This window comes from Stegostoma tigrinum, chromosome 16 (genome assembly GCF_030684315.1).
Source record: "Stegostoma tigrinum isolate sSteTig4 chromosome 16, sSteTig4.hap1, whole genome shotgun sequence".
In the NCBI taxonomy this organism is placed as follows: Eukaryota; Metazoa; Chordata; class Chondrichthyes; order Orectolobiformes; family Stegostomatidae; genus Stegostoma; species Stegostoma tigrinum.
In genome coordinates this window covers 40,050,429-40,066,248 of record NC_081369.1, presented here as the reverse complement: position 1 = coordinate 40,066,248, position 15,820 = coordinate 40,050,429, and positions in this window count along the sequence as shown.

Genomic DNA, 15,820 nt, shown 5'->3' with positions numbered 1-15,820 from the left:
GGGGCATAGATAAGACAAATAGCAAAGCTCTTTTCCCAATTGTGGGGGTTTCAAAACTACAGGGCCTAATTTTAAGGTGAGAGGAGAAAGATTTAAAAAAAGGACCTGAGGGGCAACTTCTTCACACAGAGGGTGGTTCATATGTGGAATGAACTGCCAGAGGAAGTGGCAGATACAGGAACAGTTACAACATTTAAAGGACATTTGGACAGGTACATGAATAGGAAGGGTTTAGAGGGATGTGGGCCAAATGCAGGCAAAAGTTGAAAATTGTTACTTCATGTGATTATGGATACTGACTGGATGGGAGAAAGCTGAAATAATGAGCATGTGTTAAACAAAACAAGTTTAAGAACTAGATTATGGTATAGCATATGCTGATAGAAAGATGCTAAAGGATAAGTACAATGTGTTCCTGAACAAGTGATCTCAAATCCTTGCAGTTAAGACAGAGTGAATAGTTATAGTCAAATTTAGCATGGGAGAACAGATGGAAAATGAAATACCTTAAGCAGTGGAAGCTGCAGAATTAGCAGCTGAAATGATCCCAAAATGTAGGAACAGCAAGGAACATGTAACATACTCTTGACAATAAAAACATCAGCATTTAAGCAGCACAAGAGAATAACATCCTTACAGGAGACTCTGGGTGTGGTGATTGTAATGAGATCAGCCAGATGGACCTCACAGCCAGAACTCCCTGATTGAGGTTGTTATTCTGGTCCAATCAGGGAGTTCTGGCTGATGGGTATAAACAGGAATGTCAGACATCCTCAGAGATAGCAAGAACTTCTGATGCTGGAGTCAGAGACCCCTCCTGACCCGAAATGTCAACTTTCCTGCTCCTCTTGATGCTGCCTGGCCTGCTGTGTTCGTCCAGCTCCACACTGTGTTATTTATGTCAGACATCCTGTTTACTCTGAGAGCTGGCTGTGAGGGACCTGGATCAGTGTCAAGGACTCTCCATGTGTAAATAAAGGGTAACTTGATGATGGCATACCAGACTCTGTAGAGTTATTTCATTGGGATTGTGTATAAAGTAAGTATTTAACTGGTAATATACTGGTACAAGCCAAAATAGAAACATAGATAATAGGAGCAGGACTAGGCTATTTGGCTTATTGACTCTCCGCTGTCATTCAACTTGGTCATGAAGAAAGGTCTCATCAATTCAGTCCAAATAGCCTATGTGTCAGCCTGAGGTGCAATCTCCTGTCCTGGACATATCTGACCAGAAGAAACATTATCCCTGCATCCAGTCTGCCCAATCCTGACAGAATTTTGTATGTTTCAATGAGATCCCATCATCCTCTAAATTCCAGTGAATATAGACGCACCCATCCTAATCTCGTCTCATATAATAAACCTGCCACTCCAGGAATCAGTCTGCATTCCCTCTGGGGCAAGTACATTTCTTAGGTAAAGAGGCCAAAATGTATACAATATTCCAGCTGTATTCTCACCAAAGCTCCATACACTTGCAGCAAAACTTCCTTGATTCTGTACTCAAACCATCTCACAACAAAGACCACTAGGACATTGCCTTCTTGCCTGCCATTCCTGCAGGTTTTTTTTCAGTGACTGATATACAAGAACATCCAGATCCCTTTGTACATTAACAGCTCCCAATTTATTAGCATTTAAATAATACCTGCCATTCTGCTTTTCCTATCAAAGTTGGCAACTTCAATTTATCCAATATTATACACCTTCTTCCCAGTAGAACCCTGCTTCCAGAGATATAAGGTTTGTCTTATGAAGAGAGATTGAGCAGCTTAGGCCTATGTCTTCTGAAATTAGAAAAATGAGAGAAAATTTCATTGGACATATACATGATACTAAAGGGAATTGCCAAAGTAGATGTAGGGATGATTAGATTAGATTCCCTAGAGTGTGGAAACAGGCCTTTTGGCCCAACAAGTCTACACCGCCCCTTGAAGCATCCCACCCAGACCCATCCCCCTATAACCCACACACCATGAACACTACGGGCAATTTAGCATGGCCGATCCACCTAGCTCACACATCTTTGGACTGTGGGAGGAAACCCAAGCAGACACGGGAAGAATGTGCAAACTCTGCACAGACAGTTGCCCAAGGCTGGAATCGAACCCAGGTCCCTGGTGCTGTGAGGCTGCAGTGCTAACCACTGAGCCACTGTGCCACCCATGACGTTGCCTTCTGACAGATCATAGTTCTAGGATAAGGGGTAGCAGATTTAAAATGGAAAGGAGGAGAAATTACTTCTCTGAAAGGGTTGTGAATCTGTGAAATTCACTCCCACGAAGTGTGGTGGATGCTGGGACATTGATTATATTTAAGGAGGAGATGGAGACAGATTTTTCATTAGTGTTGAAGGGTTGAGGAGAGTGGGCAGATAAGTGGAGTTGAGGTTTAGATGAGTTCAGCTAGGATCATATTAAATGATGCAGCGGGCTCACGGGACTGAATTGCCTTCTCTTACCCCTAGTTCTTACGTTTTTATGTTAGCATTTCTAGGAAATTACCTATATGTTCTTCTGTGAAGAACTAATGTAGTTATTTAATTGCTCTACCACTTCCTTAATCTCCATTTTCTGTTGTCCCATTTTGAACAGTGAGGGATCTGCACTTATCTGCAGCAATCTTTTTCTTTTTATGTACTTATTGAAGTTCTTACAGTCCACCTTTACATTCCTTGCAAATTTGATCTCACATTTTTCCTGTCTTAGTCAATCTGTTGGTCCTCCTTTACTAAGTTCTAAAATGCTCTCAAAACTCAAACTTGCTGTTTTCTCTCCTAACTTTATATGATTCCTTTTTGTATCTAATACCAACCTTTATTTCTTTATTAGCCATCACCGGGCTATTTATTCTGTTGTAAGATAATAAAATGTGAGGCTGGATGAACACAGCAGGCCAAGCAGCATCTCAGGAGCACAAAAGCTGACGTTTCGGGCCTAGACCCTTCATCAGAGAGCTAGGCCCGAAACTTCAGTTTTTGTGCTCCTGAGATGCTGCTTGGCCTGCTGTGTTCATCCAGCCTCACATTTTATTATCTTGGAATTCTCCAGCATCTGCAGTTCCCATTATCTCTATTTATTCTGTTGTATTCTTTTGCTCAAAAGGAATACATAATTGTTGCCATGCATATATTCATTCCTTAAATATTAGCAATTGTCAATTCACTGTCATACCTTTTAATTAAGTAACCCAGTCTGTCACTGCCACCCTGCCTCTCATACTTCATGGTTTCCTTTTGTTTAGATTCAGGACCCTAACCCTATATTGGACTACTTCATTTTATATCCCAATAAATAATTCCATAATGTTATTGTCATTTTCTCCTACAGGTCCTCTCACATTAAGATTATTAATTATCTCTTTCTCATTGTACAAAACCAAATCAGGAACAGCCTGTTGTTTAGTTGGTTCGTCAGTTCACTGTCTAAAAAAGACACTTGGTCATGCACCAAGAATTCATTCATCATAGTATCATTTCTAATGTGGGTTGCCCAGTCTCTAGATTAAATCACCCATGATTACTGAATCACCCTGAGTTATGTCTAATTTCTTGCGTAATGCTCCCCCGACCTCACTACCAATGTTTCCTATAAACTGTGTGTGCAGCTATTCCACACATAGAAATTGGTGTCAGTGCGAATTGCAACATTGTCTTCTGATGTCAGACGCCACTGCTGCCCATGGGCCTCAGAAGGTCTACACAGAAGAAAAAAAATTAGAGGGAAGGCTCCATACCTTTACTATTTATAGGACTGCAGACAACTCCCACTAATGTTTTCATGCTTCTTAGCTCCAACCAGACTGACTCCAATACTAGATTTTCTGAGGAAGGGTCACTTGACCTGAAATGTTAGCTCTGATTTCTCTCCACAGATACTGCAATGGTGGCTCAGTGGTTAGCCCTGTTGTATTGCAGTACCAGAGACCAGGGTTCAATTTGGGCCTTAGGTGACTGTCTATGTGGAGTTTGCACATTCTGCCGTGTCTGTGTGGGATTCTTCCGGGTGCTCCAATTTCTTCCCGTAATCCAAAGATGTGCAGGTTAGGTGGATTGGCCATGGGAAATGCAGTATTACAGGGATAGGATGGCATGGTTGATCCTGGGTTGGATGCTAGTCAGTGAGGACTTGTTGGGCTGAATAACCTGTTTCCACACTGTGGGGAATCTATGGATTAACTGCAGAGCTTTTCCAACAATATCTGATTGTGAGTCTAGATTTTCTGCAGCTTTCTGACTACTGCACTAATTCACTAACAACACCACACCAGCACCTTTTTCTTTTTGCTTATCCTTAAAGATTGAATACCCTTGGATGTTCACACCAGCTTCAATCATGTTACAGTCATGTCTCTATAGTTGAAATCATATTGAACCCATTTATGACTATTTGCAATGTGAATTCTTCTACCTCACTGTGAATACTCTGTGCATTCAGATATAGAACTTTAGATCTGTCTCTTTGACATTTTAACAAACTTTTTGTAGTATTGCCGTATTTGCTGTTATCTCTTGTTTCTTCTGGTTTCTACTTCCGCGTCCCACTTTTCTATCTTCATCTTCCATCTTTGCATCTTTGCTCCCTCATCCTTGTCACCTCACTTAGGATTATGTCCTCCTATCATGCTAGTTTAAACTCTTTGCCACAAAACTAGTGAGTGCCCTGCAAGGATGTAGGCCCTGGTTCAATAGAAATATTGCACATGGACCAGGGATGATGGTCCATTCAGGAATACCCCAGCAATGGCAAGCCTAGTATCAAGCAAGAGGAGCAACATTGGGTGAGGTAGGTAATAAATGTAGTGAGTTTAGTAAGTTGTGGTGGGAGAACTCACTAGGTCTTGCAATGAGAAACCCCCCATGAAGCTCGCCAAAAAACTGACACAACCAATAAAAATTAAGATTTCAACCATAGTTACTAATTATGCCGATGACTCAATGAGAGGTGAGAAAGTAAGTTGTGAAGAGTACAAAAGGAATTCATAACAGGGATTTGGATAGTTTAAGTGATTGGACAATGATCTTGAAAATGAAGTATAATGTGGGAAAATATGAAATTATCTATTTTGGCAGGAAGAATAAAATGCAAGCATGGTGCCAAAACAATGATGGTTCTGCTTCTGAACGCTTCTTACTAAATATTACTGATTGTTTCCCAAGAACTACACAGTGTCGAGGAGAAGAAATCAGCAAAAAGACCTGGAGAACAGAACCTAACAAATGGGGTTGGGGAAAAGGTAAAGGAAGGAAGGCTAGCTATTATGATGGGCAGAAAGAGAGGATTTCATGTCAGGATGAAGAAAAGGGCTCAATCTAGGATAAAGGGCTAGAGGGAGAGAAGAGAGGACAATGGGGATGAGGTTGGCAATTTGGTGTAATGAAGGGAGCTCAGCAATTTTGATCAGGAGCCCAATGCCTTCCTTGAGATTTCAAGTGAATATGTGCTCTTCATGGCCCAACTGAAGTGATGAAAAAGATGCTTAGCTTGTAGAATCATTAGGTCTCGCCTTCCCGTCATTGCCGAGTTTCTATACAGCAACAGTTAACTTCAAATGGGTTCCAAAGGTATTGAAGAATCCTGAATGTAACATGTTTACATTCCATGACTCCATGGAAAGATGTTATAACTCCATGAAACTCACAGCTGTAGAAACAATGCTGGGTCCGTCAGAATAGGGTCAGGATCATGTGAAATCTAAAATAAAAATGGAATTGAAATGTACATTCCTAATGTCTGGGCTATGTTTACAGAGACTACAGCAGCCAGCCTACAAATCTGGACCAACTAACATGTCCACACCTGTTGTTTGTAGTGACTGCTGGCAGGCTCTTTGAAATACCTGAATTGGCCCCTTGGGAGCTGGTATAACACATTTTTTACAGAAAAGCCCAATTGGCAATCTGAGTAAAATTAGAACGTACTTTCTTGGGTCAATTTTAAGTTTATCAAATTATGTTGGGACTTATTAAAAACATGAGTTTCCCAATTGGGAAATGACAAGCCCTATGCATACCAAACCTCATGTAAATTGCAGTACTCAAGGTGATGTGTGATTGTTACTTTCTGTGACAAAGATATTTCAGTCTGATGTAAACTCCTGATCAGGATCTATGTGCTTTAAAGTTTTTGAGAAGATTTGTAGCTTGGATTGTGGAAGACATTACAGACACAAATTCATTTGTGAATTTTATTTCTGTGAGGATGTTGCCTATGTGTCAGTAGGTTTCTTCTAGTCTTGTGCATTGTTGTGAGGCACAGATCCAGTAGTGTTGGGGTGCTGTCCTTGATGATGCTGTTAGTGTGGTGGCGTTGACAAGACCATCCACTCCTCCCAAGAATTCCTCAACACCATCAAAGACACCAGAATAGAAGAAGACAAGATAATGATATCCTCTGACTTAACAGCACTATTTACATTCATAAACATTGACCTGGCCAGAGAGACAATTGCCACTCTGCTGGATGAATCAGGAAGGCAGGCACCCCACGACCCCAACAATATTAACAAGGACAGTGCCCTGAAACTGCTGGATCCGTGCCTCACACCCACTTCACCTTCAACGATTCTATATTCAAACAAATCAATGGAACACCAGTGGGATCCCCAATATCAGGACTGATTGCAGAAGCAAAAACTGTCAGCACTCCCAACTATCCAACCCAAACTCTGGGCGGGCTATGTAGATGACACCTTCAAGTTTATCAAACACACAAGACTGGAAGAAACCCACCGACATGTAAACAGCATCATCACTGGAATAAAATTCACAAAGAGGACAAGAACAGCCGATTACCCTTCCTAGACATAATGGTAGAACATAACGGGGAACTCCAGGCTGATGTATACAGAAAGACCACCAGATACTTAATTACACCAGCAACCGCTCCAACACCCATAAACAGAGCTGCATCAGGACATTATTCAAATGAGCCACAACACACTGCAGCAACCCGGAATTGCACGAAGCAGAACAGGAGCACTTAGATGGAGTTTCTTTAAATTAATGGATACCCGAAAAGCACAATCCACCATCACCTCCGAGACAGACCACAACAAGAAGACACAACAAGGCACAACACTAGTCACCCTACTGTACATCAGGGACACATCAGGGATGACCACAAGACTACTCAGACCTCTAGGTATCAGAGTAGCTCACAAACCAACTACCAACCTGCGAGAGCTACCAACAAATTTAAAGGACTCCATACCCACAACCAATAAAACTAATGTAATTTACAAAATACTATGCAAGGACTGTGAGAAACATAGGCCAAACTGGAAGAAAACTGACAATAAGGATACACAAACTCTAACTAGCCACCAAGAGACACGACCAATTCTCACTGGTCTAGTACACACAGGTAAAGAAGGACACAAATTTGACTGGGATAACACGTCCATAATTGCACAAGCCAAAGAGAAACATGCCAGGGAATTCCTGGAGGCCTGGCATTCCAACCGGAACTCCATCAACAAACACATTGAACTGGACCCGATATACAATCCACTGAAAAACAGAATCAGAAGTGATGCCAACCACCCCAGCAAACCAAGGCGTATAAATAACAAGCGGGACAGAACACCAACGCTTCACTGGAGGCGCACTGACAATGTTACCTAGCAGGGTGATGAAACGTTTGCAACCAAACACACCGGCTCGGCGAGCATGTCTACAACCTTAGGATCTATGTGCCTGTGGACCAATTGATTGAGGTAACATAATACTGACAGAAAACGGAGAGTAGGATCAAATAGCTCAGTTTTTTAGATTACAGTTTTTAGGTGATTGATGGAGGCCAGCAAGGATCAGTCCTGTGCCTCAGCTACTTACAGCCAAAGTAATAACTTCAATAAGAGTACCAAATGTAAAATATCAAAGTTTTATGAAGACACAATGCTAGGTGAAAAAAGTACACTTTAAGGAACACCACTGTGCTGCAAAGGTATATGGACCGACTAAGTGATTATATAAGAAGGTGGGGAAGATGTGGGGAAGTATGAAATTATCCACCTTGCTACATGGAAAAATAGAACTATTTTAAAAGATGAGAGATTTGTTAGAGAAACTTGAGTATCCTTGTACATAAATAATTAAGGGAGTGCAAACAGTATTTTAACCCTCAATGGAAGGGTGCTGGAGTATGAGCTAGGAAGTCTTGTTGCAGTTATTCATGATTTTAGTGAGACCTCGTCTGTAGTACTGTGATAGTTTTGATCTGCTTATCAAAGAAATGATATACGTTCCGTAGAAGGCGTGTAACTAGGTTAATTCTGGGATTTGAAGAGACATTGAATAGAGTGAACCCATCCTCTCTGGAGTTTGGAACAATGTTACATGATCTCACTGAAATGTATAGAATTGTTTGAGGGTTTGATAAGGTAAATGCCACATAATGGTTTCCTCTGGCTGTAAAGTCTAAAACTCGGGTCAAAGCTCAGGATAGGGCTGGCCAGTTCGGACTGACAAATGGCGAACTTATTTATGAGGCAGATTATGAATTTTTATCATTCTGTGTCACAGAATGAAGGTCATTCATTGTTATTGTATGTATCAAGTTAAAGTAGCTGTATATTTTTACACCAACAGTAAACATTTTTCAGTAGATCTTTCCGCCTGTTATTAGGCTGTTAGAATTACTGACTGTAGCAGAAGCGAGTCTCTGTAATATCATTACATTACAAAGCATCACAAATTCATTAGGTAGAAATTTATTTATTATCTTTTTACTGACATAGCTCGATGATTGCGATTATGTATGTGCATCAGTCAAAATGTTATAACCAATTTTTGCTGGCATGGCACTTTCTGTTTGGCACCAGTTCACGAGAGAGTGAAGGCTGATTGCATGATTTGAAAGTAATTTTATTAGAGTTACCCTGTTAAGCTGGTCTTCACGGACTTGGCCTATAATGTGAAAGGCCTTAATGTCCCTTTCACCTGTTTAATCAAATTGCAGACAAACTCTTAAAAATCTTTAATGCACTTGTTGTGAGACTCCATTATGTCATGCTGCATTTTTGTGAACTCTTACAGAATGATTGAATAATTAGTACCAAATGCAGTTGAATTTGACTGTTAAAAGCAGCTCTGGCTCTATTTTCTACAAAATAATTTTTAGCAAGGAATATCAAAATTAACTAACAATGTATTGTGATATTAGTTTGAAGGAAGATTGCAGTGTTAAATCCTAAAATCTTTCCAATTGTTAACTTCTCCCTACAAACCTCTGTCGTTCTCCATCTTTGACCTTCTCCATTCCCCTTCCTTAAGATTACTACTGATGACTGTGCTTTCAGCTCTCTTAGTTCTTAATTCTGGAAACTCCCGTTCTAAATCTCTCCGAACTTCTTCACTTTCCCCTACTCTTTCTCTTCCTTTAGGACTTTCTATAAAACTCGTCTCTTTGACCAAATAACAGAGCACTCATCTTTGACTTGCTATTTCAATTCATACCTCAATCATTATGCTTCTCTGATGCATCAGATCCAAATTAAAGGGTGATACAAATACAAATTGTTGCTGTTGTCTGCGCTCACACACAAAGAATGAATTCCCAGGCAAGTTGGTGTGAGTGTAGCCATTTATGAGGAATCCCACCTTCAACAGCAGTCAAGAAAGAAGGGTAGAAAACAGTAGAATAGGGAAAAATTATCAGTCATCTCATTGGTGTTGACGTACAAGCCAAATCTATACCTTTTCACGTACAGTAATATCAAAATATGGATAGCATGAGAAATGTTTGAGCCAAAGGAAGTGTAATAAGTTAGCAGAACAGTTTGCTAAATCAGCTTTAGATCACGATTCTGATGAATGTTGCCAAAGTTCCTTCAATAATACAAATGGGACCAACAGAGTTTTACATTCTCTCAACATTTATGGAAGGAATTTGAAGTTTTTAAAATCAGGAAACTTGTTTAAAATGAATGATCTTCTCATGACAACTCCATGCTGAGTTGTGGATCAGCAAGTGAATACATGAGAATTGCAATCCGAGGTTGCAAGTTCTCTCAGAGACCAAAACGTAGACAGTTTGCAAACTATTCAAAAATACACGTTATGCCTTGGTATTGTTTGCTTTTGCTTTCAGTGAAAGTAGTTATTTTAATTTTAATTTTAAGAAAAACCTGATTTAACTATGCTGGCTTTGTACCAGTACCACATTATCTTGGTGTCATTGAATTGAATGTGTGGTATTGATGAATTTGCATTTCATCATGAATCACATCACAATCAAAGCTAATGGCATCCATATTTACAGACTGAAGGGAATGGAATAGAACATGGCATGGTCACTGGAACCCTTTCATTTTAAGCATCATCTGCTCTTTCACACCTTTGAGGAAAGCTCAAAAATCTTCTGCAAGAAATAATGGAGTACAAAAGGCATCAACAGGTGTTGTAACAGGGCAGAGGTATCATGCTTTTAAGGTGAGGGAGACATCCAATGGAGAGAGTTGGAAGGTGTGTGCCTTTTATTTTTGTAGGAGTTCATGAGAAGAAGAAGAAAGTAAGTAACTTTCGTTATTTTCATTGTTTAGGGTTGTTGGTTTATTGTGGATGAAATGGTTTATAAGTGGAAATCCTCATCCAGTGCTGCCTTGGTTTACCTTCAGAAAGATGAAAGGCCATCGTGACAGAAATTCAGATCAAATCACAGAGAATTTCACTGTTAAAGGTTCCTGAGTCTTGGTACTGCTGGTAGGTACAGAACAGTAGAGTCAGTTCCCATAAAAAACAGGTAGTTGGGGCTCTTACACAGTAACTGATATTACTAACCTCAATTAATCTGTTTTGACAGACCTGAATTTGGAACAGGGAAACAGAGAATTATCCTCACTTTGAAGATCATAGAATTTTATTCCACCTTTTTATATATTTTTTTAAGTGTGATATTTTAAATGAGTACTATGACAAATAGTGTTGTTTAATTATCTTACAATACGCACCTTTTCTTCGTATTTGTGAATCTGCAGTCACCAAGGTCAGAACTTTACATTTTTCCACTTTAACCCCAGTAATAAAGCCAAGAATTTCCAGGTCACGAAGACAGGCCACACTGTTTAATTCAGCTGCTCGTAGCAACAAGGATTGATTTCCCTGTTGTTAGTTATTTGTCAATGATAAATCTTCATACACTACCTAACAAGTAGTTAATGATCAAAAGTACCTTTTGCAAAGACAACCTGCATAATTAATTGAATAAGTGCAACATTTTTTATTGACCTGAGATCATGTATATATTGAGTATACATACCTCAAGCAGAGTGACAATGTAACAGTTATATTAAATCCCCAAACCTCAGGTCAGGGAAGGGTGTAGCGTTCCATTTAGGAGTTGCACTGCTCATTGCTATTCAGCATTCATGGTACAATTGTTCTGGTACATATGGAAGTCACAAGGGTAACACCCAACCTGACTTTGATGGCCCCACTGTTTAAGCAGCTGGCCATTACTGTCTCAGCTCAAATGGGGAAAGTGACAATTGACAGAGGTAACGGTGCTCTCACTGGAAGTGTAGCCAATAAGGCGGCAATGCCTGAAGAGGGAAGGAGGAAGTACATAATTGGTACCTCTACCATCTCCTTGCCAACCTCCTTCTAATTCTTGGATACACACCATGATAGTCTTAAAGGGCATTGCTGCTAGACTGGGTCTGTGGCAAGTGGTGAGGGAACCAAAATGAGGTGGAGAAACATACTTGACCTCATCCTCACCAATTGGCATCCCACAGATACAACTATTAATGACAATATTGGTAAGAGTGACATCCCACCTTCACATTGATAATGCTTTACACCATGTGGTGCAGCACTATCGCTGTGCTAAATGGGACAGACTTTGCACAGAAGGCTCTATTGGCGATCAACAGCAGCAGAATTGCACTCCAACACAATCTGCAACCTCATAGGCAAAATCAGCAAGCCAAGGGATCAACCTTGGTTCAATAGTGCAGGAGGGTATGTCAGGAGCAGAAACAAGCATGCCTGAAAATGAGGTATCAACCAGGTGAAACTGCAAAACAGGACTACTTTTTTGTGCCAAACAGCTCAAGCAACAAGTGATAGACAGGATTAAGCGATCCCACAACCAATGGATCAGATCTAAGCTCTGCAGTCTTGCCATGTCCAGTCATGAACTGGTGGAGGACAATTAATCACCTCACTGGAGGAGGCAGCTCCACTGTTATCCCCGTCCACACTAAGTGGGGAGCACAATACATCTGTGTAAAAGATAGATTGGAAGCATTTGCAGCAACCCTTCAGCCAGAAGTGCTGAGTGGATGATCCATCCCATCTTCTTTCAGAGGTCTTCGGCATCATAGATGCCAGTCTTCAGCCAACTCAATTCACTCCACATGATATCTGGAAAAGGTTGGAGGTGCTGGATATGACAAATCTATGGTCACTGACAACATTCCAGCAATAGTGCTGAAGACTTGTACTCTAGAACTTGCTGCAGGCCAAGCAGCATCTCAGGAGCACAAAAGCTGACGTTTCGGGCCTAGACCCTTCATCAGAGAGGGGGATGGGGAGAGAGTTCTGGAATAAATAGGGAGAGAGGGGGAGGCGGACCGAAGATGGAGAGTAAAGAAGATAGGTGGAGAGGGTGTAGGGAGGGGATAGGTCAGTCCAGGGAAGACGGACAGGTCAAGGAGGTGGGATGAGGTGCTCCTGAGATGCTGCTTGGCCTGCTGTGTTCATCCAGCCTCACATTTTATTATCTTGGAATCTCCAGCATCTGCAGTTCCCATTATCTCTGATAGGTAGAATCCTACTGGTCACTGTAGTGATTGAAACATGGTCACCCAGGTGGTGGATCTCATAGAAAATGTTTTCCCTGATTGGGGCTGATACATGGGAACACCACCACCTGCATGTACCCTCCAAGCCACTCACCACCCTGACTTGGAAATATTAAAATCTTAAAACTCCCTCCTTATTGGTATTGTAGCTCTACCTACAGCATGTGGTCTGTATCTGAACTGGCTTACTCACTAGTTTCAACAGCACCATTTAAATTGGTCGTTGGTGTCATTGGTATTGGTGCAATGTTCTTAGAAGAGGATGAGATATGGATAGAACAGCCAATCAGTTATTTCTTTTGCAAAATCAACTTGTGTGAGCAGAAATATTCTGCAGTGGAGAAAGAGGCTTTGGTGGAAGTTACCTCACTGCCTGAATGATGTGATGCAATGGTGTAAAATTTGGGAAAATAGGGAGAAAATGAAAAAAAAAAGAGATTCTTGAAGTTGAGAAAAGAAGTTTGACATTTTCCCTTAAGATTTTAAAGTCTTGAAGAATTTCTAGACATTAACTGACAAGGAACCTATTTGCATGCATTGACATCTCATAATTACTTAATCTCTCCTCGTTGCTGGCCTCTCAGAGAAAACAGGTAGTGCCAATTCCTGAATGAAAAGCCAGAGCAGTAATTTGGCAGCTACCGCATGCCAGCAACTTTTCCAAGCCTCAACATCTTAGGGCAGGTTCTGCAATGTCCATCCACGGGAGTTGGCATTGGCAACTAGCCTTATCACACCATCATGGTATGTACTGGACTAGTTCATTCTACATTCAGCACTTCATTGCTGTCCCGTGGAGCTCACCCACACCTTGCCTTGCAAAATAATTGCCTGTCTGCACACAGGAAAAGACACACATCCCATTCATCAGAACAGCCTTTTAGCTGGCTTCCTTACCACTCACTCACTTTGCATTTACTTGGATGTTCACAGCATCTTTGCCTTTTAGTGTGCACAGAAAGCCAGGCAGCTTGTTATCTTTGAGAAGTCAAGGGGTGGGGCTATGTTGGTGTATGGCAATGTTTACATCAGTGTCACAACCACACCATTTTCCAACAGCTTATTAGAAAACGCACCTGCATGTGCTTCAACCAAAGGTCTTGTCTGAAAGTCTCAGCTATGTTGTCCTTAGTTCATTTGAGGGGGTCCTTTGTCAGTTGAGGTCATCGTCTGAACTCTGTGCAGGGGGTTGAACACAATTAATTAGCCACTTGGTGCGATCAGGGGCCAGAGATAAGCGTCCTCATTCCCCGGGGACTGGGCTACGGTCAGTCCTGCAAATCACGTCCAACTGATTGCAAACTACTGATTAATCAGTCAGGGAGCTGCACAGAGGTCAGTCAGGGGTCTGGTTGGTCACCAGTCTCAGCCATCCTTCCAATTCGCTCTGGGGAGTGTATGCCGTAGTCAGTCCTTGGGGGCTTATTCATTAAAACTGTGGAGGCTTGTCAGGGAGTGGTGCTGTGTTGAGGAAGTCAAGAGTGGGGATTGGAGGAAGCATTGTGGGCTGCAGAGAGGACAATCACTGCAAAGGGCAACAACTCTACATACAAGGTTAGAATTATACTTTGGGTACTTAGAGAGGTGAATCACCAAATGGTTACCACCACCCCCCTGACAATAATGGATCACAGTGCATCATGATGTTGGGTGTGACTGAGTGGCAGGCTTTTGTCACAAGAGATAAACTGGAGAGATGAATCATTAAACATAACTTTTGGATGGAAATTTGGGAAGGTTCAAACCTGATGGATTTGACAGGGACTGCAATACAGAAAGGTACATGAAGGTTGGGGAGAGACCTAGATTAACAGCCAGACCCTGCAGTTCCCTATTTCAAATGCAATGTGTAAAGCCTTCAGTGTCTATCCAATTCTCAATTTCTCAATTGATCAACAGCCCAAAAGTGGCTGCCAGAACATGCAGAGTGGGCACAGTAAGCTTGTTTTGTTTTTCTGCAAGAGTGGGCTTCACTTGTGCACAATGTGAGGCTCTTCAAGGGACAATTACATTAATCCAGCACTCACAGATTCCAGATTATAGACATCTGCAATCACCAACTTCTGCTGGTGCACATCATGCATTAATCAACTCTGTTGATGACAAACCCTGAACACAGGCAAACATCTTTGATCATTACAAATTGAATCTTGTAATTTCTGTGAAGCAGAAGTGTTAATCAGCAACCTGTGGTTGACAAAATTCCCAAACACATTCTTGTGTTGCACAAGGGCATGGAGCTGTTTTCTTCTTTTATTAAACTAACCATTTCTCATCATGCTCTGACATGCAAAGCTGCCTTTCATGGGTGATGTTAGGAATAGGGATGGGGCCAAATTATCGATATTCCCATCACACCTACAATCTCCTATGGTATTTGCTTAACATAGCTTGTGCTGTATACATCTGAATAAGGTTCAAAATGTCAGAAGTCCATAAAGGGGTGTCACATGGCCCTCCTTACCAGAGGCCTCCATATCTCACTGTATTGTGGACTATGGTAAACTCTTATTTGTGAGAGTGCAACTGCCGTTTCCTTAAAATTCGAGGGAGCTGTTTTGTTTCTGATATTCCCCATAGAGGGCATTGGAACCAATAACTGATGCAACCACAGCAGGTATTATCACCGTGCCTCCTGCACAACAAGGGAACAGAGAAATTGAAGAGGAACAGAAGTATCAACAAACTCAGAGCCTGAAGGCCAAACAGCCTCCACAGGAAGGATGTCCAGCAGCAGAGGTTCCCCTCATGAGGCGGACGAGATATAGGAGACACAGATGTTACCATCCCCAATGCTATTTCCTCTGGATGAGTGAAACTCAATACTGCTGATGAACGTAGACTTCCTGGGATATTCTCACAGAACTGTGTCACCTGCTGGAACACGACCTGCGACCTAAGGGAGTGAGTGGCCATCCCATCCCACTGGCTATAAGGAGACAGCTGCACTAAATGCTTCTGCAACTGGCTGCTTCAAAGAATCCAGCACCGACCTGTATGGGATTTCTTG